The sequence below is a fragment of the Euphorbia lathyris genome, chromosome 7 (genome assembly GCF_963576675.1).
Source record: "Euphorbia lathyris chromosome 7, ddEupLath1.1, whole genome shotgun sequence".
Lineage (NCBI taxonomy): Eukaryota > Viridiplantae > Streptophyta > Magnoliopsida > Malpighiales > Euphorbiaceae > Euphorbia > Euphorbia lathyris.
Window position 1 is genome coordinate 21050333 of NC_088916.1, and position 6638 is coordinate 21056970.

At 33.2% G+C, this 6638-nt stretch overlaps 1 long non-coding RNA gene across 1 annotated transcript; it reads right to left on the minus strand.

Moving 5' to 3' along the window:
• Positions 1-494: 494 nt before the first annotated feature.
• Positions 495-3867, minus strand: LOC136200789 (uncharacterized). The gene is made up of 3 exons (XR_010673513.1): positions 3587-3867; positions 1240-1341; positions 495-1148 (listed from the first exon to the last, which is right to left on the minus strand). It is a non-coding gene; the product is annotated as an uncharacterized lncRNA (long non-coding RNA).
• Between the last annotated feature and the right edge of the window lie 2771 nt (positions 3868-6638).

Sequence of the window (6638 nt, forward strand, 5' to 3'; positions counted from 1 at the left end):
GAAAACAAACTATTTTAATTGTAAAATTAAAATGAAAAGTGAGGTGGTGTGTAATTTCTTCTATTTCTTATTGCTTATGTACCAAAGTGGGCTTGTCTGATTTAATTTGTTTTTCGAATTGGACTCCAGGCCAAACGATGTAATTTTAGCTGGGGCAAATTTAAAAACAAATTATGCCCAGTCCAGCTGGCATCTTTTTTTTTTGTCTCAAACGAAGAACAAGTAACCCTAATAACCAGATCAAGGGGTGGCGAAATAATTACAGAGGGTTGACTTTAGATATTATATTTATAAATAACAATTATGAAAAATATAATTTAATTATTTTAATATATTGTAATTAAAATGGTTTATTTATATTGTTATTATTACTTTTTTGTAAATTTATTTTTATACATAAATACTTTACCCCACTAATTGAGAATCCAAGATCCATTCTGGAAACAAATAAAACCACAACACATACAAAAACTAAAAGTCGACTATATATATAAAATTCAAATGTTACAAAATTAAGAAAAACAATAAAACTAATGAAAAAACTAAAAGTTGTACAAAGCTATTTATTTCCTCTGAATAGATACTTCAATGTCATCTATCTTTCTTCACTTTCATTTCACGGCCGAGTTGGAGCTTCCTTAAACTCATAGATTCCTCTTTCAAGATGTTGGCCATACTTTGATATTTTATCAGCAAGTTTATTGGCAGAACTATCAATCCAGGAAAAAATTACTTCACATTGTTCTTGGTGGAGTAAAAGAAGAATGCTAAGTGTGATCATTAATCGATCATCACTTACTTGGGATTCTGGATATGTAATAGTCTTCATAACTGTTAGACAATCAGACTCGATAATAAAACGAGTTGCATGATTCAACAACATAAAATTAAGCATGTCCAATATACAAAGACATTCAGATTGGATGTTGTTATCAAATAGATCAGTTTGTCGAATAAAAATTGCTTTTTCAAAGCGTTCCGACAATTTACTATTTTCATCACGAACAACTCCAGTTGTTGTGCATCTTATTTGACCGGTTCTGTCTTGAATGAAAGAGCTATCACTATTAATTTTTATCCAACCAGAAGATGGAGGTATCCAGAAGTTACCTTTCTTACTTTCTTGATCTTCAATCAGGTGGAAACAACTATTACAAACAAAAGGAAAAAAGAAACTTAGTATACATATAATAATGACATATAATAAGAATAAATATATAATAGTAGAAATTAAATTACCCAATTTTCAGGTTTTAAATTTCCCATCTTATGGCTTGCAAATGAAAGGATTCAAGCCAAAACACTGCATCTGATGTTCCTGATTTTCGGAATGCGTACGTTCTGTTGAAACACCTTTCCACATGATTTTGATTTCACAAAATTATTTAAGTTAATCTCATGATTAAGACAATTAAATTTAAGTGCTTTGATTTAATTTTACTAATGAGTTTGTTCAATGTTGAGTAAGTTTACTAACGAGAATAGGAACTAAGTGTTCAATAAAAAGAAAGGCAGAACAAAGTCTGCATAAGCAAAGTCACACAGCAGAAGCTGAGTAAAATGTAACTCAACCTTGTTAAAAGAAGTCTTCTTCAGAATAACGCTTGAAGGCGAAGCCGGCCGAAGAAGCTGAGTAGAATGCAGCTCAGCATAGATAAAGAAAAAGATTAAAGGCAAAGCCTGTCACACCCGACCCAAAAGGGCATCGGGTATGAAGGGAAAACAGGATAACGAATTTTTCACAGACTCAAAGACGAAACTATTTTCTAATAGATAAAAATTAATTTGGACTACCTAAAGTTTTATTAATTATTTGGCTTGGACTTGATAATTCTATCAAGCTTCCTACGTATCCCGAACATCTTTTAATTTTTAAATCAGGAATCAAAGCCACGTAGTTCTACTTATTTTAGGTAGTTCTCTCAACTTAATTTAATTTAAAAATAGACCAAAAACGCTTTTTTAGACCATCGTAAATTTATCTATTATATCTAGATGAATACTTATCGATTCAACAATACGAAACTTTATATTAAAATAAATCACGTTATCAAATTAAATCAAATAACAAATAAATATCGATATCTTTATATCAGCATTTTATCAAAACAACTCGTAACCAATCAAATGTTTTACCAAACCAAATCCGTAATCAAATAAACACTTTATCAAACCAAAATTCGTAATCATGCAAACTCGTAATCAATCAAATCGTAATTAATCAAACGTAAAATCTTATATCATAATCAATTCATAACCGAAAACATAAAAACCTTATGTCCTTATAGTTTCTCCCCTTATGTACCAATCCATAACCACACATATCAATTCAATAATCACATAGTCGAGACGTCTCTTTAACCTTGCCTAATCCCGTATTGGTCTTACCCAACACTTCGCTGTCGGGTAAGACCAAACACTTCGCTGCCAATACCCGACTAGGTATTTAGACTGTGTACACAAGCCATGTCCCTCACTGAACATAGTCTTCAAATATCAAAAACCACCCGTCCGGATTACTCTAGATGGATATATATAAAATCATAAATCACAATATACTCAAATCTCTTTCCAAAATCAAATTTCCAAATAATTCCACAACTACAAAACCATTTCCCTTCAATTAACTATTTCACAAATAATCACAATTATTCGAAATAGTTTATAAACAAGATACCAAAACCCTTTAAAAGTACATATTCTTTTAATATGAGTAAAATTATTAAAAACTCGTATAAAATCACCGATTTATAATTTAATCAAAATTCAAAAATTAAATAGCTCAAGATATTATATCGATAAAAATTTAATATCGCTTAAAAATAAATATTGTTATCGGACTAGTTCCGATCACCGAAACAAAATTCTAAACGGAATAATTAATTTGAACTATGAATACTCTTAGACTCGTTAAATTGCTAGATGTCTTATTCGTACTAATTTTATATTCAAATTATTCTACTAATTTCTATTATTCAACTTTACACCGACTCTAATTGGCAAATATCGATATTAGTCATTCTAATTTGACAAATATCAGTATTAATCCTTCTAACTTGATAATTTATTTTAATTCGATAAATTAAAGTCACTTAAATATTATACAAATAACTACAACTAAATTTTAAACCCAACACTTTTATCGGACTATTCTCGTTTGTCATCGAAATCGTAACATGTAAACTAAAGTGATCTCGTTAATTCCGATCGAAGGTTCAGTTAGACTCGTGACACTGCTACGAGTCTATCCGTACAAATTTTTATTTTCAATTTCTTTATTTTATTATTATTTTTCAATATATAAAAATCTAGACTATGACAATTTAATAATTTACTCGCGTTAATTTCTTCCGTAACCGAAATCTCCAAATAATCGTCTATTTTCATATATAACTGTCTAACAAGAACCGTACTTAAAGAGAAAATATTAATACATCTTAAAGTTAAAACATTTTTCTTAAATCAGATATTTCAGTTCACCAAAACTTAGACTACCATCAATCAAATTAACCGTAAAACATTTACTAAATTCTTAACCCGTACCCAAAATAATTATCGAAACCTAACGTTGAAAAGTCGGACGTACCTCGAACTTCTTCGCCTCGAATAATTATTGAATATACTAAACCCTGAACTCGTACCTCGTACCTAGAATAATTATCGCAACCTAACGATATAATGTCGGAAGTTTCTTTCTATTTTCAATTTACTTTTTCCTCTCCCTCTCTCTCAAATTTTCATTCTTTCGTTTTTATTTATTATCCCTCACAAACCAACTTTCTTTCAATTTGATTCATCTCCCTTATTTTTTTTTCTTTTCTTTTCTCTCCTTTTTTTTTTTTTTTTGTGATCTCTTCTTCACCGTATTTAAAGTATCCATTTATGTAAAAATGTTCCCTCCTCCCTACATCTACTTATATCCCTCTACATATGACACTTTGATTAATACAAATAATACCTATATCACCTCTCTTCACAATTACCAATTTTGTGCATGCAAATGACACGTAACCTTATAAAAACTCATCTAATGACACATGTTATCATGATGACTCACCAAATGACACATCAGGTTTCTTATTTATTTATTTATTTATTTGTTTACTACATTTGTTTGATTTATTTATTTAATAAATTAATATAAAATTAATGGAAACAAACCCATCATACCCTTCTTTCTTATTTACGTGTATACATATATGATTTAGTAATGAATTATCAATTTCAGTCCTTTTAATTTTATCTTTTTATAAAACTTACCAAAACTTTTAAACATTAAATTATATCTAATAATATACATATATTCATAATCAATTAATACTATATATTTCAAAAAATAAATATTAGAGATTTTAGACACGGGCGTTACAAAGCCGATCAAGTCATGCTGAGTAGTCGTCAGGACAGCGCTAATAATCCGTTGACTAGAAGACAAAGTCCGACACAGGTCTGCAACAATTCAGAAGCCTCGAAAATCCGCCTAGAGACCTTTTCGAGACGCATGGATCAACTGGCATTTGGCAAGAAGACAAAACTGGCGCTAGAAGACGAACCTGGCGGAAGAAGACGAAACTGGCAAGCCTGACGCCTGCTAAAATCAGACGACATGATTGGCCTGCGATTCTGGAAGCTGACCAATGAATGACGATTGAAGACCGTTACTCCCAACGGATATGTCGGAATTCAAATGATTTGAAGGTTCAGAATTCACTATAAAAGGACAAGTTCATCACTTGGATCTGTACGACACATACAAGAAAATACAGACAGAAAAGAAAATCTTCACAAGAGTGAAAATCCAAAATAGAAGCTGTCTGAAAAGAAAGCAAACTCTAAACTCTTACACCCAATTTCAATCTTTGTGTAAAAGTCTAGAGTGAATTTGTATTCATCTAAAGTGTTCTTTATTTAGAGAGAAGAATCCTGTATCAATTGTAAAGGTTAGAAGAGTGAAGCTGAGTACTCGGTTTTAGTACTCAGTGGTAAAGAAAATCTGAGTGTTCGGTTATAGCACTCAGTAGGATTGAGTAGACGAATAGAGGACGGTACTCTTGCATACTCAATTGCTTTGTAAACAGTTTTTGCTCTACCTTTAAAGAGCTCAGTAGTGGATTGAAAAAGCCCGGAGGGATTCTGGGGACTGGACGTAGGCGGTGAGGCTGAACCAGGATAAGACTGCTGAGTAATCTTTAACCCTTTCTCTTGATATATATGTATGTGTTGCTTGCTTAAATTACTCAGTATATAATTTGCATAAGCCGACGCTGAGTAATCAGAGTGCTGAGTTGGAAGCTGACCTAAATTGTTTTCTCCTAACTCACAATCGAAGCAGCTCTAGTCAGTGTCTGATTAAAGCTGTCTCACATTTCACTCAGCCTTGCTGACCTAAAGCTGAGTTAAATTATCAAACATTTAATTAAGTCAGCATTATTAAGAAAAAGTTATATTAGTTCCTAACCCCCCCCCCTCTTGGAAGAACAGAATGAAAAACTTCATTCAGGCAACAAACATGAGTGCATGGATGGCCATAGTCCAAGGCCCGTTTGTTCCCTATGAAATTGTTGACGGAGTAAAATCTGTCAAGAGTGAGTCTAAGTGGTCAGAAGATGACCTTAAAAAATTACAAAATAATGCTTCGGCTATCAATATGCTTCACTGTGCGTTAGATGCTGCAGAGTACAACGAAATTTCAGGTTGTGAGTCAGCACAGGAAATCTGGAAGAAGCTGGAGGTGACCTATGAAGGAACCAGCAAGGTCAAGGAGTCCAAGGTGAATCAACACATGAGACTATACGAGCTATTTGAGATGAACGAAAATGAAGACATTAAAATGAAGACATCTCTGAGATGAACTCAAGGTTCACCAACATCATAAATGAGCTTAAGAGACTCGGCAAGAACTTCACATAAGAAGAACAGGTGAAGAAAATCTTGAGAAGTCTCCCCAAGAGCTGGCAAGCTAAGAAGGCAGCTGTGGAAGAAGCTCAGGACCTGACCACATATAAATACGATGAGCTCATCGGATCTCTGCTGACCCACGAGATCTCCATGAAGAATTTTGAGGCTAAAGAAAAGTCTGAATACAAGAAACAAAAATCTCTTGTCATGAAAGCTGACTCAACAGAAGCTGACTCATCAGATGATGAGGAAATATCCATGTTCACAAGGAAGATGAAGAAGCTGTTTAGGAAAAATGACAAGAACAGCAAAAGGCCATTTAAAAGAAGCGATAAATACAGAGCTGCGTCAAGCGACAGCAGACATAAAAAGGACAGCTCCAAGCCTGTTACGTGTTTCGAATGCCATCAAACTGCCCTACCTTAAAGAAGGACAAGAAAGGAAGCAGAAAGGCAATGGTGGCCATATGGAGTGACAGTGATGAGTTAACCTCATCAGAAGCTGATGCCACTGAGTCAGCAAACATCTGTTTTATGGCTGACGAAGCTGCTGATGACTGCTGATTTGAGCAAGCTGACCTCTCCGATGAGTCTGATCATGAGGAACATTCTAATGAGGTAACATCTATATCCTTGCTCAGAAATGAAATGGTTAATGCTCTGAGTGATCTCTATACACTGACCAAAAAGTGTAACAAGAAAATAAGAGCACTCAGCAAGCGGTGTGATGATATTGAAGAG